At 30.9% G+C, this 25570-nt stretch overlaps 1 protein-coding gene across 6 annotated transcripts in view; it reads right to left on the reverse strand.

Annotated features, from left to right (window-relative positions):
- Positions 1–24777, reverse strand: part of LOC143042399 (plasma membrane calcium-transporting ATPase 2-like) — a 110032-nt gene extending 85255 nt beyond the window's left edge. For 5 of the 6 annotated variants that reach the window (XM_076214741.1, XM_076214735.1, XM_076214683.1 and 2 more), the window contains exons 1-3: positions 24691–24777; positions 20062–20131; positions 2930–2978 (exon numbers count right to left, since the gene is read on the reverse strand). The gene's annotated coding sequence lies outside the window, so the exon portion shown is untranslated. Of the gene's footprint in view, positions 1–2929; positions 2979–10794; positions 10908–20061; positions 20132–24690 lie in introns of those variants that run through there. The other variant, XM_076214688.1, reaches the window with a different exon arrangement.
- Positions 24778–25570: the final 793 nt, after the last annotated feature.

The raw sequence follows: 25570 nt of genomic DNA on the forward strand, positions 1-25570 counted from the left end.
CTAAAGAGTCTAAAATTGAACATTATTTGATTTCATCAAAAATTGAATTCTTGGGGTTCTATGATATGCTGAATCTAACCATGTATTTAGATTTTGGATATTGGACCATAATAGGTAAATGTCCAATATAAAATTTTTAAGTTTTTAAGTTTAAGTTCTTAGACCACATTCATTCTGTGTCAGAAACCTATGTTGTGTCAACTATTTAATCACAATCCAAATTCAGAGCTGTATCAAGCTAAAATGTTGTGTCCATACTTGCTTTATTTAACGTTAAATGAAGCTTGATGTTACGATGTCAATTGAACTACTGCTGATATTGTAGGACATAATGCAGTCCAACACTCTAATATTCTGTAAGACTGCACTCCACAGAAGATTCCATTATCATTGTATAAAGAAACCAGTGGCGGATCTTGAACTTTTCATAAGGGGGGGGTTCCACTGACTCGCCTAAGGGGGGCCCGTTCCAGTCATGCATCAGTGATTCCCTATATAATTAACCAAATTTTTCCCACAAAAGGGGGGGGGGGTCCAGCTCCCCCCAATCTGCCTATTGACAAAATTTAGTACAATACCAAGAGTGAACTCCACATAATTTCAATGCATAAAATCCCCCCAAAAAACATTTCACTCTTACTTCTAATTATTTATCATCAAATTATATGTTTATCCAAAAACTACATTACCCTACATCATAATTGGTTTATAACAACCTTTATAAAATATCTAAAAGCAAGAAAAAGTCTGCAGATCAGTTCCTGAAACTTTATAAACAATACAGGTGTAAAAATGTGGGTGTGAAATACTATCTTTTATCAAAATCTTTCAACTAATTTCACAAAAAAATCACATGAAGAAAAAGTACATGCAAGTCATGAACAATTCAGTATAACTTTTTTATAACATTAATTTTATCCTACAATATTTTGTAAAAAGAGCTCTAGCAGTTGAATTTAATTGACTTCAATAATAAATCTTACATTTGTGATAAAATTGAGTCAAACTGAGGACTGATTTATCTATATCAATGGTATAAAAGTTTTTTTTTTAAATTGTTCAACAATTTTATAATCATTGAAATGCGAGACATCATAGTATATATATAAACACATGCAGTTTATATCAAACTCAAATTCAGATATGTACATTCTTTAAGAAAAAGCAGAAGGAACAACCCAATCAAGGATATCAGTGACTCTAAGGAACCCTCTAGAAAGAGTATAGTTAAAGGCTATAGATATCATTGACCAGGGGTCGAATTTAAGCTTTTTTGTGTACTGGCCAGCTGGACCAGTGGACTGAAAAATCTCCTAGTCCTGTAAAAATTACATTCATTTGACAAATTCATTTATTTTTTAAAAATTTTGTCCGGTGGTTTAACTCCTCCAAAAACTTTCCTCATTTTGTGTTGTGAGGGAAGCTCACCTGTGAAGTTAATTGTAATACTTTGTACCATGAGTACCGTGTAATTGATTTCGCAGGTAAATTTTTTTGTCCATGATTTTTATCGACAAATTTATACTGGTCTGATGGACCATCAGCTGTCAAAATCTACTGGTCAGACACAAATTCTACTGGTCTTGGACCACCAGACCAGAGCTAATTTGGACCCCTGTAATTGACTCTAAAGAACCCTCCAGATAGAGTAGTTTTTAAGCTAAAGATAACTCCCTATTAGGAGCCAGATAGGGTAGTTTTTATGCTATAGATATCAGTAACTCTAAGGAACCCTCTAGTTAGAGAATAGGTTTTAGGTTATATATATATATGTCAGTGACTTTAAGGAACCCTCTAGATACAGAATAGGTCTGAGACTATAGATATCAGTGACTCTAATGAACCCTCTATTTAGAGCACAGTTTTTAGGTCATAGATATCAGTGACTCTAAGGAACCCTCTAAGTAAAGCATAGTTTTTAGGCTATAGATATCAGTGACTAGTAGTAGTCAGAGTGACTTTAAGGAACCCTCTAGATATTAGGCTATAGTTTTAGGCCATAGATATCAGTAACTTTAAGGAACCTCTAGATAGGGCATAGTTTTAAGGCCATAGATATCAGGGACTCTAAGAAACCTCTAGAAAGGGCATAGTGTTTAGGTTATAGATATCAGTGACTCTAAGGAACCTCTAGATAGGGCATAGTTTTTAGGTCATAGATATCAGTGACTCTAAGGAACCCTCTAAATAGAGCACAGCTTTAAGTCTATAGATATCATCGACACTTAGGAACTCACTATTTAGAGCATAGATTAAGGCTGTAGATATCAGTGACTCTAAGGAGCACTCTAGGTAGAACTTATTTGTGAAGCTATGGATATCATGGAATAAAGAACACTTGAGAATAGAGCATAGTTTTTTTCGGTAATAGATGTCAGTGACTAAAAAACACTTTAGATATTTAGGACTATAGATATCAGTGACTAAAGAACACTTAAGATATTTTGGGCTATAGATATCAATGACTAAACAACATTTTAGATAGAGCATAGTTTTTAGGCTTTAGAGATCAGTGAATCTTAAGAACATCATTAGTATCAGCATTCCTCTGACTATATAAATGAATATCTATAAGAAGTTTATAGTTTTTACGCTCGAGAATTCAGTAACTAAGGAACTCTCTAGTTAGTGAGAAAGTGTTCACATTATAAAGTTAACTTCATCTTTCCAATCAATTATGGAGGGCTGCATTCCAAATTATTTTCAAGCCCCAATCAACACTTCATCAGTTGATTGAACAAAAGATATGATCAATAAATGCCTATACATTCATAAATGTCTACAACATTGAACATCAAACTAAAATATGTAATGCATTATGTAGGACATAAAATCATGGTAGGAGAAAATTTTATTACCATAATCTTACAATTTTATATCTGCACTTTTATTATCACAGCACGACATTTTTATTATATAATTTACTTACTCTTTATGGCAATAGTTTGATAATCCTTTGAGTTCCCCAAGCTTGTTACCTAAAAAGAAAAGAAATTATGTTCAATGGGAGGTAACTCTAGTTTATACTTTGGAAGAATCATAATAGACTACTCGTGAAGACGTTAAAAACAAAAGTTGTATCTACATTTACTACAAAGGTTTGATTTTATGTAATAAGACCTACGGTAAAATTCAATTGTTTAACTTTCAACATGTGTGTATATTTTTTTACATTTAAGAGTCTTCAAAACAATACAATTTCCTATATTTGTGGAGGCTATCCCATACATAATCCAATATGGATTCCTATATTTGTGGAGGCTATCCCATACATAATCCAATATGGATTCCTATATTTGTGGCGGCTATCCCATACATAATCCAATATGGATTCCTATATTTGTGGAGGCTATCCCATACATCATCCAATATGGATTCCTATATTTGTGGAGGCTATCCCATACATCATCCAATATGGATTCCTATATTTGTGGAGGCTATCCCATACATAATCCAATATGGATTCCTATATTTGTGGAGGCTATCCCATACATAATCCAATATGGATTCCTATATTTGTGGAGGCTATCCCATACATAATCCAATATGGATTCCTATATTTGTGGAGGCTATCCCATACATAATCCAATATGGATTCCTATATTTGTGGAGGCTATCCCATACATAATTCAATATAGATTCCTATATTTGTGGAGGCTATCCCATACATAATCCAATATGGATTCCTATATTAGCCTTAACAAATTATTCATATTACAATATCTATGCAAAATGTTTCTGCTCTTTGGTCAGGTTGTTTTCACTTTGACACATTCCCCATTTCCATTCTCGGTTTTATCAGGTACCCCACTTCCCACATAAGGGCCATACATATACATGCAAGATCATTAGTTTCTTAAATTGCATTTCAAGGATTTAAAAAATTTACATAAATAAGGAGATTTGGTATGATTGTGAATGAGATCACTTTTTACCATTAAATTTACAACATGTAGACAACTAGACTGAGCATCTAAAGGAATCCATTGAATTATAAGCCAAGTTCAACTTTGTTTGCGGCTAACAACAATAATTGCATATATATATATCTAAATAACTTATTGAGTTTTGGCCCAGAAATACCATACCAATTATTTCTAATCATGCAATGCAGCTTGTTTTTGTAGTACAATTAGGACTGTCAGACAAAACACATATAACATGTATAACATACCATTTGTTATGAACTTAAATCTATTTCAAGATTTGTTAGATTTGTTATATAAGTTTGAGTTCAGACTTCCTCATATCATTAACTTTCAATAAAACTATAAAATACAGATAAAAACGTTATCCTAATGTTCTCATAATGAACCTCAAATTTTTCGTTCAAAAAAGAAAAAGACTTCAAAGAGAACGTCTTTCAATTTCTTCAATCATTTCAACTCTGATAATCTGTTTTCTATGAAATCAATACAGGATTTGACACAACCTTTTACATAATTAGTTTTTCAATCATGAAATTTTAAGACCAGCTTTCAACTAATTGTAGCTTTCTTTTTCTAACAAACCAAATCCTTTCATTCGCCAACAAAAAAGTTGAGTGATAAAGAATAAAATGTCATGACACTCTCATTTTAATTCTTGTTGATTGACAAATTTCATTATCATGCTCTTAATTTAAATACAAACTGTAGGCAAAAAACTGAAGTTTTACCAATAACAATACACTGGCATTATTTGGTAGATTTTCATGCCTAGAATATCATCATCAACAGAAACTTCGCTTTTTAGCTGAATAATTAGAAAAAGAACACAATATGCAGATTGATTTTTCTCCTGTAATTTACATTTTATCTTGGAAACTGAATTACTTAAATGTTATTTAAGTGTGAACAAAACAAATGGCCTGTAAACAGTCAGATACATAAAGCCTCGAGAATATCTGTAAAATTGATTTTGAAGAAACGGATAATATCAACTAGTCTATAAGATACCTACTATCTACTACCAGATGATTTACATGTAGCAATGTGTGACCTTTAACATTCAGGCATGGTACTGAATATGGTTAACCACAACTGTAATTAGTACTTCACACTAGACAGTACAAATATCAAACTTATATATAGACATCATATATATGATTAGTATAAAATGTGCTTTTACAACACAATTATTAATGCAGTTTGTTAGACAATAGTCACTTTCATAATTACATTGTCCAAACTAGTATCTCAATTGTTTGTAAAACAATTGAAAGGTCTTTCCTGTAAAAGTGATGTTTTCGTAATGTACTTTGTACGACCTTTCGTTTGATATACGACAAGCATACCTTCTCAAACTTTTCGCTTTTAACAATTAATGACCTCATCCGCCTACATTTTTGAGATTGGAAGTATGATATATGTAACATAGAGTAGTTGAGCTTTCATTTCATATGCGACAACGCCATGTTCTAGAAAGTTTGATTTTTGCACTTAATAACCCTATCCAACTAATTTTTGGAGGTTGGGAATTTGATATTTCAAATGTACACATCATGACCTTTCATTTGATATACAACAACCCTATCTTAAAAGAAAATTTATTTTTGCACTTAATAACCCCATCCAACCCATTTTTGGAAAACGTCAATTTGAAATTTAAAATGTACGCTTTATGTTCTTTCATTTGATATGCGACAACCTTACCATCTGAGAAATTTGAATGTTTGCACTAAATGACCCCACCCTTCCGCCTGGGATGAAAAAGAGGTTTAAAATTTTCATTTTTAAGTAGAGTTTATTGAGACCTTCAATTTGATATATCAGATGACCCCATTTGACAAAGTGCCAAAAATGATGCAATATCAACTATATAAATAGAAGTTATGAAACTTACAAAGTCATTGCAAAACTTGAAAATTTCAAATTGATTTTTTGGTGTTTTTTTCCATGGAATGTTTTTGGTATTTGGTCAAACATATAACTATGTCAATCTCTTCAATTTCTAAAACATTTTAAGTGGTAAGCTCTTGATGATTCAGAAATACATGCCTCCACTCGCAAAACTTCAAATTGCATTATCTCTAAAACGACAATAGATATCTCAAATCTGTTAAATGATAAATGATCTACAGTTGAAGGACAACATTATAGAAAAAGAATTGGGACAATTTCAAAGTTCACCAAGGTCACAATTAATCATCAAATATATGATGCAATACCAAACTTAAGAACCGGAAGTCGTAGAGACATGGGACTAGCACCATTCAACTCAGGACCACTTAACCTTTCAAATATCACAAGGTCAAGGTCATTGTATACTGTGAAGGTCAAGGTGAAATTTCGTCATGACCTGACATTGACCTCAAATTGAAGGTCTTGAATTACTGATCATCTTTGCAGTTTATAGTAGGTTGATATCTGTTACCTTTAAAAAGATATACACACAATACTATACTTTTAAGACTTATCCCGTTGCAACTTTTGAACAGACGGTCGGACATTTTTGGACTTATAGTATAAAATGTAGAGCTCGTCGAGAACAACATTTTATACGCTGTATGTATGCAACAAAGTCTTATCGTTTTCCTAATATGTAAGCTTGAAATTGCAGCTTAATTTTTTTTTTTGCACTCGATGACCTTTGACCTTAGGTGCATATTAAAAGTCATATGAATTTAAGATTATTGGTAAAGGTTCCAAGTCTCTATGACTTCCGGTTCTCGAAATAGAATTTTTGAAAAATTATTTTAAAGGGAAATAACTCCATATAAGGGTTAGTAACAAATTAATTGTTTATGTTTATAAACATTGCCATCTGTTCTAATACATGCTGTCATTTTCAGTTCAATTCTATCCGTAATACTTTTTGAGAAAAATGCAAATAAAAGAAATTGTTTCAAGGGGATACAACTCTCAAAGGGGATGATGAAATCTTATGCAGCCTCATATGGTAATACATCATGATGAGATCTACATATTGTCCAAATAAAGTCATGATATCTTTTAACACATTTGTGGGGGACCATGTTGAAAAAAATCAATAAAAGGGAGATTACTTCTAAAGGGGATGGTGAAATCCTACAAAAGTTCATCTGGTAAAAGTTCATGTTTAGGTCTATCGATGATTCAATTTTGGTATTGATAACTCCAATAGAAGCGGTAGGAGGGAGTGCCAAAAAAATGCTGGAAGAAAAAAAAGAAAAAAAAAACATTAGAAAAACAATAAGGTCTTTCCTCGCGGAGAGGAAAGACCTTAAAAATGTGTCACCTCCGGATCCCGAGTCAGAGATGGAAGCTTTAGAACTGTTCTATACATATACTGACTCAATTGTGAAATATTGTCTTATATAACACACCCACAAGTCAATTACAGTAAGTTTACATCAAAAAGATAAGAAAGGAGTTGGCCCTGTATAGAAAGAAAATAGAGAAGTAAACTAAAACAGAAATTGAGAATGGTCTTTCCTTCAATGCAGGGCAGAATAAAATGTATGGTAGTGTTTTACAATTCCTTTTCTTTCATAATAAGAGAAAGAAAAGTCAATGAGCTGGGGTTTTTTTTGTGAACACTGTTACTCATACCTGTTACAAATATATATACAATATCATAAAAAATGCCATATTTCAATATTTTTTTCCATCCTTTTCTTTCGAAATTAGCAATTTCACTTGGGCAGCAAGTAAGTACTTTCATTTTGTACTATTATAAGCTCTATATGATAAAATAACTATATATTTCTTTTCACTAAGGAATAAATCATATCTTTTGGAAATGTTTTCTTGCTATCAATGCTCTCCCTTAAGACAAAGTTATTATAACTAATGAAATAAACACCCAAACATTTCTTGAATTAACCTATTGTACTTCCTTTCAAAATGGTAAAAATTAACTCAATACTGTAAACCAAATTATTTTCGCAAGCACTTTATTTTCGCGAGTGCTTTATTTTCGTGACTTTCGCGAGTAGAAAAATTACGTGAATATAAATCGTTGCGAATATGTGTAAAACTTGGATTTTTTCTTAATAAACTTCATCAAGAAAATCAGAAAAGTGCGAAATTAAATAGCCGTGAAGTGGTCAAGAAAGGGTAAAGCGCGAAATAAAATATCCGCGAAAATAAGTTTGTTTACAGTAACTGTTTCTACTGTCAACTCAGAAATTTGGGTGTGCATTTATTATTGCTTTTGTTAATAATCAACAAAAATGCAAGATTAATTTTTGCAATTCCAGTCATTCTTTAACTAAGTTTTTTTTTGCAACAACAATCCTGTCGCAATTTTTTTCAATAATTAAAACATCACGAAAATTTCTGAATTTACAGTATTTGAATTCTATTCATCTTTTAACTACATGATTATCTCGGCAATAATTCACTTATGAAAATCCACAAATGTATTATTTCCACTGTTAACTGATAATTAGTTGTATTCAATAGGAGAAAATTATATACATATATACCTAACAACAGGCCAAGAAGTTGGCAAAACAGAAATATGAATGAAAGGAGATACGAGTACTGTGAATTCGTTTTTTTCTTGGGTATCAATTTTCAAGGAATGCTGAAAACTTGCATACTTGTGGATATTTGATTTGGTGCTTTTGCCAATCTCAGACTCTGTATACAAAGCCTTTCGAAAAATTGTTATTCGTTAAACATTTGAATTAGTGGTTCACGTGTACCCACAATATCCACGAAAATTGGTATCCAACGAATAATAATGAATTCACAGTATACATTTACATGATAGCAACGAAAAGTCCCACTCAAACATTCAGAAAACAAATTCTGGTTCTGTTGTTAAATAATATTTCCATTTTCCTCTGAAGATGACAAAAAACATAATATATAAATGAAAACTGAAAAAAACACTGATTTAAATCCTAATTGCACCATTATTGGTTTACATTTTTAGACAAGTAAACACTAAATCAAACAATTCCAATCCATGTAAATAATAAGACCTACTGACAAGTAATAAAAACAGACTTTTGAATAGATTCTTGTATCCATATAAAGGAAAATCTACACCCACAAGGCTGACAATCATGTTTCATTGCCTAACATGTCTTATAATAGAACAGTAAAGATGAACTAAAAATACATTCAAATGAGATAAATCAGAGTATAAAACTATTCAGTTTGCTGCTAAAATTATAGTAAGAAGTTAATAATGGATCATTTGGAACTATAATTAAAGAAAAGCAAATACATATGTACCTGTAGCCAAAGGTGCACCGATCTCGACATTATATATGAGATGCATTCAATTAAGTTAAAAGATAACAAGCCTGTTACATTTATCGCCATTTCAACAATAAATTGTTGATATATGGGAAAATAAAAATAAATGTTTAAGTGTTAGAATAAAAGGAAATCAAATAAAAGGTTATAATCAATTGTAATGATATTGATTCTAGTAGCAAATATCTACCAACTGACATTTACTCTACATTTATAGTCCATTTCCCTATAGTGGTACAAATCTCAAAGGCCTGCTGGTTAACCAAAGTTGTACAATGACTAATACCCTCTCTTATGTCACTCGACTATCATTACCTCACATTAAAACACTTCTACGATCTAACCCATTTAAATCTGTTTATCGAGTAATTCGAATCAACATTCTATTTGTTACTTAATTTATTTAAAAAATTAAATCTAAAAATAGTACTTATAAATTATGTATGGTAATACTATACTATTATAAATATTCCATTTATATACCATACAACAAGCTGAGAGATGGATTTTTAAAATAACCTTGATATCATGGTTAATTATGGCAAGGCCAAGTAGTCCATTATGAGAACATTATAACGGAAAAAGAAAAACTTAAGAAAATCAGAATTATATAATGATTACTTTAATTAACTAACTTACAAAAAACATTTCAGGACTTTCTTTAATTTTAAACTGCATCGTTAAACTTACATGAATATACAAGTTTGAGGGAAAACTACTGACTTTGAATTTATAATATTACTTATAATATTGCTGATCATTTAACTTATTTAGTTTCTCTTTATCTTCTTTACTTTTTTGCTCAAAACACAAAAAAGGGTAGAAAAATCCTCATTTAAGGGTAACCATTCAATTAAAGAGTGAAAATCTACTAACTATAGGGGCAAAATTTGTTGATCATTTTTATGATTTATCTCTTATCATTTTTATCATATCAGGCAAATAGTAAAAAAATATATGGTAAAAATCTTCATTAAAAGGCAGTGACCCCAATATTGAGTCGACAATGATGATTGTGTCAAAGTATGGATAAATTTGGTCCAGTTATTTAAGTGAAGATTTTTTAAAAAATTCATAAACAACAAATTATGAGTTAAAATTCTGCCCCATGCAAATCTCTCAAAAAGTATAGGTACTGTGTGAAGGAGCATAATTCCTGTAAAAAATAGTTAATTAGTACTGATTTTTCAGCTTGTCAATGCAGGGGACTAAAAAACATAATAAGTCTATTAAGGCTGATGCCTTTAAAATTATAGACTGGATCAAAAGATTTGGCTGCAGAAATTCCTAAAAGATTTTTAAATTCTAAAGATGTTTTATATTCATCTGAAGAGACAATAATCAAATGTCATCAGAGAATGCCTTTATATAGTAAAAATTCTTTTCCCAAAAGAAACTGTTTACAGGAGAAAACCAATCAGATAATTAATGGCTTACTTTCATAGGGTGTTCATTTTCAAACTGATTTTGGAAACTTAAAGGACAACCTAAATTAAATCTTACATGAAAAGTTTTACTCCTTATGACTCGTTCAATTACTTTTTCTGTAAATTCATAAAAAGGTGTGGAAATAATCTAGCCTGACATTTAACAAAATCAAATAAAACAAAAAATTAATTACCTCTTTCTAAGCAATGAACATCAAGTTAGATTTGGACTGCTTACAACTATATCATTTTACACTTTCGTTTGTTAATTGTGAACTGAACAATTGATATTCGGATTTGTATGTACATAAAGGATTTTAATAAACATGATAATAAGTAGAAATCGTCACCACAAGACTGGGTAACCAGTAAAGGTAATACATATTACATGTACACCATATATGTGTAAAATCAATTATCATAATATCAAGTCTATAATAATTACGATGACTTAATTTGTCTGTGGTCGTGTGCTTAAATAGTTCTCTAATTTCTCACAGAAATAAACCATGCAAATAAAATATCAAAGTGGTAATATTAACATTCAGTATACAATCCTCTAATTAACAGTCTGCAATTATAACCTTTGTGAACTTTAGAAATTCCATAATTTCTGTAATTTCTGGGGCCAAATATAGCTCTAATATTATTATTGCTCCTGTGGCATCATATTTAAGTCTAATAACATATATAAATATAAGGAGATGTTGTATGATTGCTAATCAGACATCTATCCACCAGAGTCCAATTTACATTTACTATGCAACTTTATTAAATGATATGAGCAAATCAGCCCTAATATGGATAAATCAGCATGTGCAATACTGATGACATTGCACTGTCAATATAAATCAAGAGTTAATATTGCTTTTCAGACTGGTACAATATGGAAAATATGGTTTGGATATATATGTATGCATTAAATACATTTATTTCACAATTTTAACCTAAAATATCATAAAATAAATGGGGAATGTGTCCATGGGATTTAAATGATGCCTCCACTAGCATATAACGTTTTACAAGGACATAAATCAAGAACTGTAAAAGTGATGCTACCTAAATTTGAACTCTTATATTAGTTTTGTGGCTATACTAAGCAGTGTGTATACGTTTCATAACATTTAGGTGAGGCAAACTAAAGTTAAGAGAATGGAAAAAAAAATTCCAGCAATTTTTCCATTTGTAAAGGGGCATAACCCTAGAAATGTAAAAATGATGCTACAAAAATTCAAACTTGATCTGTGTTTTGTGGTAATGGGCATTGTGTATAAGTTTCATAAGATTTTGTTAGGACAAACTAAAGTTAGAGAACAGAAACAAAAATTCCAGCATTTTGTTTCATTTGTAAAGGGACATAACTTTAGAACAATGAAATTGATGCCAACAAAATTCAAACTTGACCTGTGTTTTATGGTAAAAAGCATTGTGTATAAGTTTCATAACATTTGGTTGAGGCAAACTAAAGTGAGAGAACTGAACCATTTCAATTGAAGAATTGATATCATTTAATAATAGTATTATGAACTGACAGTTTCTGTATTCGTCATGTTATAGATCCTCGATCATCTGTGTTAGCCCTCTACTCTGCGAGTCTAAGTTCTAATACAGCCAACTCTCACATCTTTAACAGGGCCGATATAGAAATAGCCAGTTAATAATAATGTTCATAATACACAAGGAGGTCTCACCTCACCTCACCTATCCTCTTCATGCCGGTCTGCATTTAAGGTCCTAAAAATTTAGTATCATAACTTTTTTTATTAGATAAAGAATTCTGTGCAGGTAAACAAGATTTTACAGTAATAAAGGCAAGTATAAAGAAGATAAGTTATACATGTATCTACATATATTTACAGTAATACCCGATTTCCTCAATAATATATATATATATATATATACATATGATCAAACCCTTATAAAGCATAAAACAATATGGCTAAACCTTGAAACTAAAACTACAACTTCAAGTGAGTCATTTCTTTTTAACTTGTAATACTTTGATTAACAAGACAGTTACACTGACTATGAACTTTTAAATAATTCAGTTTTATTAACAAGACAGCTACACTGGCTTTGAACTTTTAAATACTAGTTATGTATCTTATAAGACTGTAAAAATAACATTTATATAGATTGAAAGCCATCAAACAGAACACACAGGGCAGCTTAGATTATAAATTGATTTGTGGAAGGTTCATTTAGCAATTTTACCTTCATCAGCCCTAAGGCATAACTAGCCTAGCTGATAATCAATAAGTTCTAGGATATATGTGACAAAACTTTTTATTAACTTGTTCTGTAAACATTTTCTCTTGACAGGAGATTGGCAAACTGAATCATTGAATAGACCTCTGTATAAATGTCAACAATAAGTCTAATGGCGTTATTTTGTTAAGTTCAAATCACAACATCAAATTTTGATGGTAGTAGAAAAATAAGGATATGTCTCAGTTCATGAAACAAGATCACATCAATAATTTGATAAACATAAACTGTTGACACAGATGTATAACTCGCCTGTAAGTTATCTTTCATAGCAAAATGTAAATGGGCAATTCTTTAACATGTGAACTATGCAAAACATTTGAAGTAAATAAAACAATGATTGAAGGTGCCAGACAAAAATATCCCAGAAAAATATGCTTATGCTGAAACAAAATATATCATTGACTTATCATTAGGTTTCAGACCCTGTCAAACTGACCTTAAATTACAAACTTTAATACATTGTAGGCGCTGATTCCAGAATCAGCATGCCTAAGTATTGTCTCCCCTTATTTGTAAAGGTGAGTCAAAAAGCAAGAACATTTTTTTCGTGTCAATTACATTTAAAAGGCCGTAATTCAACATGATGACGGTCAGACATCAGTGCAATCAAGATATCCTATGTTCTGTCTTATATATCATTATTTCTAGTATGATCTCCAAGATAAGCATATATTCATATACATATTATTTCTAGTACTTAAAAATTAGAGATCTCATATTGGCCTGCAGCAAGTAGAGACTGGAGCAAACTTATCCAAAATTCAACTTGCCTGCTCGACCAGTTAATTTCATTTTTTTACAAAAATTTAAAGGTAAGTAAATTGAATTGAGGGTACATGTAGGTTAATTTAAAAAGAGTTTGACTATTTGTCCAGTTGAGACAACATCTTGATGTTTTACTTGAGGAAAATAAATGTTGACAAACTCAGGCAGTACAATTCTATGTTAACTTATATTTAAGTAAAGTCCGTTACTCAGCAGCAGTAATATAAGTCAAATTCTTTTTTCCCAAATATTATAACAGACAGATTAGTACAGAAATAACACAAATTCATTAGGATCCAGTGCCTAAAGTAAGATGTCAGAAAATTTTAAGCTAATAAAAAATCATTCTATAATAAATCATTTACCTTAAATACCTTAAAGCTAAAAGAAATTAAGTCAACTGACTGAACTTGCATAATGATAGCCAGAACTGAGTTGTAACTTTATTAGTAGCCTGAACTTGCTATGAAAACACCAAGCCTCTTTGTCATCTACATGTATATATGTATTTAAGTTATTAATTTGTAATGATAGTGATACTTGAGGTAAATCTATTTATTCAGTGTAAACTAATGAAATATCAATCATGCCATATGACTTGACTGATAGATGACATCAAAACAATGTAAATTTTAGTACAAAAAAAATATGTTTTAAAATGCAGAGGGCAAACAAATGTTGTACTTAACAGAATATCAGTACATGTAAAAGTGTGATACCACATAAAATCAAAAGATAAAAAACAACCTCCCATATTTGAGGCGAGTTCAGCATGAAAACCAAAGATGATGACCTAAATTTAAAAGCATACCAAAGGGTAAAACAAAAATTTGTGTCTGAACATCATTATGCCAAGTAGAGTAATTCACACTTGCAAATTTCTATGCATATATAGTAATTAGGAAATCAGGGTCAACACCCTAATATAGCATAAATTAAAAAATAAATATCGTAATTAACATAATGTACTAACTTTTTTAAAGTTCATGTGACCACAAATTCATGGTACACATGTACATGTAAACTACCTTAAACAGAAATTTTAAGCTAATATATGACACTAACTAACGAAAAAATAATACAGACAGATATCAATATGGTATAATAATGCCTCTGCCATCTAAAACAAGGCATAACAATGTTGCTAAATTAAAAACAAAATTGTTGATTTAATTGTGAAATGACTTATGTTTTTACCTCAACCTTTGCAGTCTTACTACTTATTGAACTGAAGCTTCATCTTCGGCAGTTAAAATATTCCTCATTGCCATTAAATAGGACAATAAAGTATACATTACTAGTTACTATAGGATGAGTAAGTGTTTTATAGGCGTAAATATATACAGAGCCAAAAAAGATTAGCAACACTTTTTTTTTAATTTTTAATTTTTGTTGTTTCTGGAAAAAAATTATTTATACATTTGATATAATCCTGTTTTACCAGCTGTAATTTAAAACAGTTGTACTTTTTTTCCTGGTGATTGATTTCACGCCATTTCATTTGATGTTTTACCTTCTGTACCTGTACTTTTGAAACTATATTGAAATTTTCTTTTTCACTAGTTAACGTTCAGAAGCATACCATTGGTAAGAAAATGACCTTCAGAAAGCTCTTGGAATGGTTGATGCCAGAATGAGTATTGCTGACATTGTGGCTTGATTTAATGTGCATATGGCAACAGTTTAGAGACTAACAAACAGATATCGACAAATTGCAACTGCACAGGATAGGTCGTTCACGTCAACGTGTGACAAGTTTTTTCCGGCCACAAGAGTAGTGCATTAACTAAGGGCAGCTACTGGTGTGCCTGCCAGTCCTTCATTGGTGCACTTAGGGCATGGCTGAGAAATTGATTTTGAATAACACTATACTCTTTTTCGCATTTTGACCCTCCCACGCTCCATACAAAAAAAATCCTAATGAATGTGAGTGATAAACATTCATGTTGCTTCTGACATGTCATAATTCCATTTTGTTATTATAAAAATTATATGTTGTTATTATTTTGCAATAATACAAAATTTCACAAGTTTGTTGCTAAACTTTTTTGACTCAGTATACCACCATTGATTGTCCCCTATTCAAGTCTTTGTTAAATTTGCACATTTCAAAAAATAGTGCAGAATTTATCTTGGTTTCAAATAAAGAAATACTTGGCATGAGAAAAGTTTCATCATTTCCAACAGCTCACTTCACAAAGACGTACTTTGATGAGGCAAATGTGTAAATCTTAAATAATTTCAACCAGTTTCAGTTTAATTCCTTCAAATTCTTAATTTCATTAAAAAATTATTTTTTTTTTAGATTCACATGATTAAAAATTACTAAAATTATACAAAATTAGATGGTTTGTAAAGAAAACAATTTATAATACATACTTACAATACTTAACCTCTAAGCAGGATTTAGTTTATATGAAAAGAATATTTTGATGCAGTGTCAAACCTTTTATTCTATTGTTAGATTGATGTAAGTAACAGTTTTTGTTCAGTCTATATTTACATATGAATATTTAACAAAAGGAAAACAAAATTCTGACGTCATATTTTCATCATAATTAATAAATAACTGTCATATAAAATTTATTTATAAAAATTGGACAATCTTATGAAAATATAAAATGCTTAACTTTAATATGTGTGGGCAAATTTCTGCAGAAACGTAAATTGGTACTTTATGGTTTATATTGATTCTTAAAACAAGCGTTACATCTGAATCCTAAAGAACGAAGCTTTATTATGATTATTGTACATTGAAAATAGATAAATGTATATGCAAATCTGTTTGATCCATATATAGCCAAAGTCTATAATATTAATCACTCTTCATTGTTGCCCGACTAGAATTATCAATTTTCTTGTTTGTCACAGTACCAATAATGCAAAATTATTACTAAATTGACAGAAAAGATTGGTAATAATAAACACCCTTTAAGTAGGTTCTAATTTTCCCCTGCCATTTATCATTAATCTGTGACAGAAGGAGTCATTTCTATCACCATTGACCACTATTAATAACAACTGACCAATGTTATCAAACATTAATCAACAATGCTGAATAATGGATGAAAGTAAATATATTCCCTGTATTATCATGAAAATGACACATCGATGAAATCTGTATATTTCTTTACATTGTATTATAGTCTTTTTGACAGAACAAATAGCAATAAGTAGCAGCCTGGTTTAAGAGGAAGTTAACTGATCCTCAAAGGGACTAATACCTAAGATATTGGTTCCTACATTGTATATACTCCAAACCTCACTTGGCGGATGGGGTGAGTTAATGGTTTATAAAATATGCTTCATAATACTTAACACACAGCATGTATATAGCTGAAATTATATATACATCACAAAAGGCTACAAGCAGCCTGTGTTGTCAGATCAGCTAGCATTTATGTATAGAATATTTGTACATATGGATTGGAAATTGTTGGGGCCAATGGTTAAATCTTACAGATAATTTGTATTGGAAAGAGATTATGTCTATCAATTTTAATAATTTTGAAGATGCATTTTTTATCAGTCAAAATGCAAATATATTGATTGAAATTGTGATTTGGGGTTACTTAACTGTTGACACAGAAAAATGTCTCACCTGTATGTCTTTTAAAAAGAAACTTAGTAAGATACAAATATTGATATTAAAATGGCAACACTTTGACACATTGCAAAACATCCAAGTCAATAAACCATAAGTTAAGGTTCAAGGCCAAATAATCTCCATGGAAATAGGATGTGCCAATGCCACTTCACCTTCATTCAAAATTGTATTGACCTATCATAGTGGTTAAACTGACATAAACACAAACTATGAAACTGATGATGCAGCCACTTAAATTGCAGGGAACTTCATGCCAAAGTCTCATCTTTGTGAGTTATTGGAGTTGAGCAAATTTCCTGTCAGGAGTCTTTTGACGATTCAATCATAATGATTTGTTTGAAGGTCTTGTGCTGGCAATAGTTTTTGCTTATAATAACTTCAGTCTAGCTATAATGATTTGAATATTAGACAACTCTTATATTGATAAAAAAAAAAATCATCATTTAAAGGTTATAAATTCTTTAATGGACTGAGAACTTTGGCCATATTGACTTATTGGTAGTATTCATCTAGCTGATAACTTTTGACTTCTGTAGAAAAACTAATTTTTGTGTGGTTAAAATTGCTTGATTTTGTCTCTATATTAACTTTCATTTGGATTTAATTTTGTGGTTTCCAATTAATGGAAGCGAATTATATGAAGAGAAAAAAATCATCATTTAGATTAAACAAAATTTCACCAGTATTATTTCATTTCAAAACATGGCATAATTTTTTAACATGAACAAGCTAAAATAAGTTGATTTTGATGAACTATATATACAAGATTGCAGTCTAATTTGCAGATGACAGAGGAATTCCCCTATGACATTAACAAAACTATATGTATTTAACAGTTTAAAAAATATAACAAATTATGATTATTCAGTCAAACTAATTCATTTTAAAGCTATCTTAAAACACAACAAAATCAAATGTTGACACTATCTTTGATTATAAAAATGAAATAAGGAACTACAGTAGTTGAATCTTATTTCCATGTAAAACAATGATCTAAATCAAGGTATTACATCAGAAGCAATGGTTAAACAGGTATCCTAGCTCACTAACAAGGCAAAGATGATTTATTAGAGGCAACAGTAGTTAACTGATGTTCAATGTTCAAATACACATAGGTGAAAGTCAAGGTAACAAAAAGAACTGAGAACCCAAGCTAATCTAAGAATATGTAACTGAACTCAAAATGGTGCCACATGCTAACAATCAAAGCAAATTGCCTTTTAAAACATATGATGCACTTTTTTCCAGGATAAATAAGGATTGAAAGTGACAAAATAAAAGTGAATTTTATAACTCAATTAAAAAGAATCATAACGAATTACTAAATGTAGACAAAATGTGGCAAACCTCTTTTTGATTTCAAATTTGAAAATTCAACATACAAAGGGAGACAACTCCAGCACATCTGCTATAGGTCACTGATAAAAATGACGATCTATCAAAATTCTAATTATTCCAACTTGCAATATATTAAAATGTTTAGCATAGATAAAAAAAGTTCCGTGAACTCATAAGTTATTGCAAGATATTTATTTATGGCAATAACAAAACTGGATGAGTATTACCAGTACAGTAATAAGCAATCGCACTTTAATATCTGATACAAATATACCTGTGTCTTGCTTTTCCTGAAAATGTATTAATTATTCTCAAACTTTGGTTGGTCATGTGAAAATAGCAATAATAAATGCTTGCTTTAATTTCTGAATTTAAGTTTACTTTCATGTTATGTGAAGAGCAAAATAATACAAATTTATTACAACTACAAAAATGTCCTATCATTTCAACTAAAATCAATATTTTTCAAAAAATATTACTAAGTAACTACATGACTAATTTATATCAAATAAATACCATAAGCTGTAGAAATGTTTAAAGTTTTACTGTTTATTTGGTCATGATATTGTTCATGCTCATTTTAATTTTCTGACGAGATGAGCACAAAGAAAAATATTTCTTGAAAAGTTTGCTATATACATGTATTCTAACCAAATTAAAATACAAATGTAGTAAAAATTTGCATTTGTGTTGAACCCATCAGATAATGAAAACGAACCACACAAAAACTATGGCTAAATAAATAATAAATTTGCAGACATTTCTACATCTTATGGCATTTGTTTAATAAAAATAGCTCTTAAAGTAACTCAGTAATATCTTTTTTGGAAAAATATTGATTTTAATTGAAATGATAGCACATTTTTTTAGTGGGGACTCACTTTAGTCCCATGACTGTCTTCTTTTGTTATTGTTAGTACTCAGTTGGAATAATCCTTCAAAAATTTATTTCAGTATGCAATATAAACATATTTCATTATAGTTTTCACTTTATCATTTTTTACGAACCTTTCCTGGTAAGGTGCCCATTATATTTTAATTTCCCACCTTCATAGTTCTTTGAGTGGTGATTGAACCCCATAATTAGCACTTGCTATCAAATATTAAGCACAAATACAAAAAAACTTTGTTTAAACATTTAGGTTCAGTGTAAAAAAAGAGAGTTCACAGTTCAGATCATTTCATATACATGTATAACACCACTGTTAGGGAAGGGTTTGCCCCTTCAGACAAGTTAAGCCATGCCACATACTGTATATGCTGTCCCAAATAAAGGCCTTAATTCAGTGGTTGTCATTTGTAGCTGTGTAACATATTTGTTTTTCAATCATTATTTTGTAAATAAATTCTGCCATTAGTTTTCTGGTTTGAATTGTTTTCATTTGTCAGTTGGGGCAAAGGACAAATGTATTATACTATATGAATTGTTCTTCAAATGAATTGATCTTCCTGTTTCTTTTCTAAACATCTTACTACTTACTAGATATAAATAACAACTTGAAGTCTTCTTTAAATCTTTTTATCAGCTAATTCTATTCAATACACAAAATCTGAAAGTAGTCAGAAATTATATAAAGATTGTCATACAAATATAATTCACTCTGTAACAGGTATTAAGTATGTACAAAATAAATGTATATGGAAATGTAATACATGTAGAAGATAATCAGCCATGCAATTTTGATTTTTTTTCTACATGAACATGTACATTGAAAAAAGTTTTCCAGATGGATCTTTAATTTATCATGTGTTTATTATTTTCCTCTTGATCACTCCATTTTGATTATGCCCCTTTTTCCTTTACATTGTAATGTCTTTGAATTCTAGATTTAAATTTAGCCCTAGATTATCCTGTCAAACCTTCATATTCTATTATAAATATTGATTTGTGAATTCTATTCTCTTCAGTTGTGTATTTTATATAGGTAATTTCAGGGATGTCTTAACTACATGTTTACAGGCACAAAATAACCATTGAAGAAACAAATATTGGAAATACATTTTTTTGTACTGTAGAGACATGTATTTACATGTCGTTTTTTAATATAGATTAGACCCTTGGTTTTCCAGTTTGAATGATTTAACACTGGCCATTTTTGGGACCCTTTAGAGCTTGCTGCTCAGTGTACGCCAAGGTTCTGTTTTGAAGGCCTATAATCCTCGTGATTAATGGTTTACTTTAACAAATTGTGACATGGATGGAGTTGTCTCATTGGCACTCATACCACATCTTCTTATACATGTATATCTACTACTGTAGGCAAAATGATTGATTGATAACTTATGTATCATTGTCATTTTTAACTGTGTGTTTATTCTCCTTTGGCTAGAGGTATAGGGGAGGGTTGAGATCTCATAAAACATGCTAAACACCGTCCCTTTTTTGCACTGTCTCAAGACAAGAGCCTCTAGCCTTTAATAGTTTCAAATGTTTTTTTTATAAATTTTCATTCATTTATTTGTTTCAGAGTTTAGTGCAAGGCTTCCAAAACGGTCATATATTCCGGTCATTTGTAAAATGTTCGGTAAAAGTCTGGCTGGGCAAAGCATGAAACTGTCATCTACTTTTTAGTTTTCAAGGCTTTTTCGGTCATTTTAACATAATTCACAATCTTTTTGACACAACCTTTTGTCTTTAACATCCACAAATTTCTGGTCATAAACAAAGTGATATGATGATCAAATACTGTCAAAACAATCCATACTTCAATACTTTCTAATTTTAATCAAGGCTAATTAGTTGTTGGACAGCTGAAATCTACCTGTTCAGATGACAGGTAAACTATTTTCAGTACCGGACATCGTAAAAATTATCGGTCTATTCACAATTATTTTCTTACATTTCAGCGGTTTGTATCTAATTGAATTAGTCCAAAAGATTAAAATTATAAGAAATTTGGTTATCAACATGATTTGATGAAAAATTTAAAAAGGTTTAAATCATAGGCGGATCCAGGGGGGGGGGCCCCGGCCCCCCTTTCGTGGGAAAAATTTGGTTGATTATATAGGGAATCACTGAAGCATGACTGGAGCGGCCCCCCCCTTAGGCAAAGTTCTGGATCCGCCACTGTAAATGAAAACTCGTCAGAACTACGTTGTATGAACTGGAACACGTGTACGCATGTGCACAGGTGGGAAATTTAAATTTAATTATGCATCCTACATTTCTTCAAAAATGCTAAAATTATCATTGATAACTGTATCTAATGTTCATTTCAAGTAGTTTGTTGAAGAAATAATGTGGAAAGAGCTTCTTCACTCAGTCGTGCTTTGTTAACGTACACGGATTTTACATATCCTTTTATCATGTTTATGGTCCATGTTTTACCATTGACAAGTCAACATCCAGTTTAGGTTTTAAAAACAAAAGTAAAGTTTTTGACAATGTTATTTTGAACAAATAAAGAGTCTAAGGCAGATATGAGCACGCTAATGTGCACACTATGAATGATGCACAGCCAATTTAACAGTTTACATCCGAATATCAAATTCATATCAAAGTAAAGTCTTAGGGGATTAAAATCAAGATCAGATATAAAATGTCTGGTTGGCTCAAATATTTTTTGGAAGCCCTGGTTTAGTGTGACAATCATCTTCACTGAAAAAGTACAGATTTCTGTTAAAGGATTCAGCTTAAGCTGCCTCAGGGTGCAGGATTTTCTCGCTTAGTATGTAGAAGACCTTTTGGTGGCCTTTGGCTGTTTTCTGCTCCTTGGTATGATCATTGCCTCTTTGACACATACCCCATTTCTATTCTCAATTTTGCTTAACCAAAACAGGTTTTATAGTCAGAAGTTTAATTTTTCTTTTTATACAAAATAATTTATGTATCATAGTTTCATAACTAAACATAAAAACAGGTTATAGATACTTATACAATATACTGGTCAACATGTTTTTATTTTGTAGATTGTTTAGTTACACAGAACATGTGCAGGATTCTGCCATGCAGTTTCATTAGTGTTAATAGTGACTTTATATTTTTATGTTAATTTTAAATACTTAGTCCCAGGATGATAAGGCAGGAGATTTAAAACTAGAAGCTCTTAAGAGCCTGTGTCGCTCACCTTGGTCTATGTGCATATTAAGGTGGTACCTAACACTTTCACTAAAATTAATTTGGCTCGTTTAATTTTGATAAAATTTTGACAAAGTATTTACTTTGACCCTTTAACAAAAATATAAAAATTTCAAAAATTTTTAACCAACCATTTTGTCAGAAAAATTATACTGGTTATATTTGACAAACACCAATTTTGATCTTTGTGAAGCTTATTATTCCCTTTACCTCACAACGTAATTAAAACATTTAGCTGACTTTACAGAGTTATCTCCCTGTAGTGTTAGGTACCACCTTAAACAAGACACAGATGGATTAATGACAAAATTGTGTTTTGGTGACGGTGATGTGTTTGTAGATCTTACTTTACTGAACATTCTTGCTACTTACAATTATCTCTATGTATAATGAACTTGGCCCATTAGTTAAAGAGGAAAATATTTTGTTAAAATTTACAAAAATTTACAAAATTTATGAAAATTGTTAAAAATTTACTATAAAGGGCAATAACTCCTTAAGGGGTAAACTGGCCATTTTAGTCATGTTGACTTATTTGTAGATCTTACTTTGCTAAACATTATTGCTGTTTACAGTTTATCTCTATCTATTATAGTATTCAAGATAATAACCAAAAACTGCAAAATTTTCTTAAAATTAACAATTCAGGAGCAGCAACCCAACAATAGGTTGTCCGATTCGTCTGGAAATTGTTAGCCAGATAGATCTTGCCCTGATCAACAATTTAACCCATGTCAGATTTGCTCTAAATGCTTTGGTTTTAAAGTTATAAGCCAAAATCTACATTTTACCCCTATGTTCTATTTTTAGCCATGGTGGCCATCTTGGTTAGTTGGCCGGGTCATCGGACACATTTTTTAAACTAAATACCCAATGATGATTGTGGCTAAGTTTTGTTAAATTTGGCCAAGCAGTTTCAGAGGAGAAGATTTTTGTAAAAGTTAACGACGACGGACGACAGACGAAAAGTGATGAGAAAAGCTCACTTCGCCTTTTAGGCCAGGTGAGCTAAAAAGTGAAAAAAGAATGAAAATAAATAACTGATGTAATACATCAGTAGTAAGTTCTTTAATTTATTTATGTAACATATATTTTGAACATGAAATTGTTCATACAACTATAGCTGATCATCTTTAATGCAATGCAATGCGGATAAGTATTGAAATTACAAAATTTTTTCATCCAGTTAACATGGTTAAGTTATCTGAGGCCCTGTTTAAACAATTATTATGTGTAAAGCTTTTTCTAAGACATGTTTGAACCATCGTAAGATATTACTGATGTAATTAAATTTTTGCAAGACTTGACCAAAACAAGAAGTTGTCTAAGTGGCTTTTTTTGGGATTGGACTTAACAGCTATGTATTATCGCGGTCAATAAAAGGTAAAACCAATGCTGAATAATTATGGACAGATCATATGTTTCATTCGTCATGTTAATTTGTAATAGGCATGCTTTTTCATTGGAAATTATGAGGTCACAATGCATTCTCTATAGCATCAAAATCCATGAGACGAGGATAATTTTTTGATGTTTACAGAGTTTTCACTTTGAGTCCTAAAGATTGCACACATGCCCATCAGCACTGTTTTTCTTACTCAAGTCAAAACACATTGGATGAATCAAAGCAGGCCTAGGAGAAGCAAACCTGCAAAACCAGCTTCATATTCATGTGTTTTTTTGGATAAATGATAAATTATGCATAATTTGATGTTATTAGTCAATTAAAATTTTGACTTATCAGTTACATGTTTCAAATTTCTTTTCACAGTATGAGTGTTTCTTTTCCACCCAACAAGTGATGAAACAGATTTCTTAAAAAGCAATTTCGAGAATAGACCGTAGTGTTTACATATTCGCAAAAACAAGTGGTGAAGGCCACTTAACCGGCTTGCCTGCAGGAGGGGAAATGAAGGTGTGAAGAGATACATAGATGGTATTTTTAGTAGGGAATGCATTCAGGTGAAATATTTGGTGTTTGGAAATGTCAACCCATTATTATGCTAAAGGCCTGCAACTAAAAACAACTACCTCAGAAGAATGCGAAAATATGATTGACCTCGGAATTCTTCTCTTCCGTATCGATTTCACGTGATGTAAGATCATTTTCGATTGGCCAAACAGTTCCTCCTTTTGTCGTCTATGTTACATTGACGTCAATATAAGCCGCGGGTTTTCAAATATTTCAAAAATTGTTTAAGGATTGCTATATTTATATTTCTTCCTAAATGTAGAAAATTTTGGTAGCTTTAATTTATAAGAAATCACTGAAGCTTGACTGGAGCTGCCCCCTTTCTGAAACCTATATCTATATATAATGGGATTTTTGACTATATATGTGATTACTTTTTTAGTGATTACTTAGGGAGCTACCATTTGATTTTTAGGGGGGGGGGGCTAGGATGAAATTTGAAAAAAATAGGCAGGACAGGAGTTTTGAGTAAAAAAGGCAGGATGAGACACTTTGCAAAAAAAAGGCAGGATGACAATTTAGGTAAAAAAAGTCAGGATAAACTAATAAAAAGAAGGCAGGACCGAATAGAGTGAAAAATAAAAAGACAGGACAGAGATTACAACTAAAAAAAAATGCAGGACAAAATTTTTCATCCTAGCCGCCCCCCCCCGTAAAAATCAAATGGTAGCTCCCTTATTTGATTACCGGACAACACATTTCATGACTTTTTGATTATTTGATAACCATTTGAGTACTGTATTTTTGATGATCTTGTTTAAAACTAAAAAAGTTGGAAATTTTTATTCTAATGTTGATCGAACCAGGTAATCAAAACCTTTGTTCTACTTAACTTAATTTCAAGTGACAAAATTGAACATAACTGGCTGCTAAAAGCGAATTCTTATTACAGGCTGTTTCATTTTTACTAATGATTGAACAAAAATATATCATAATTTA

Source organism: Mytilus galloprovincialis, chromosome 1 (genome assembly GCF_965363235.1).
Source record: "Mytilus galloprovincialis chromosome 1, xbMytGall1.hap1.1, whole genome shotgun sequence".
NCBI classification, from domain to species: Eukaryota; Metazoa; Mollusca; class Bivalvia; order Mytilida; family Mytilidae; genus Mytilus; species Mytilus galloprovincialis.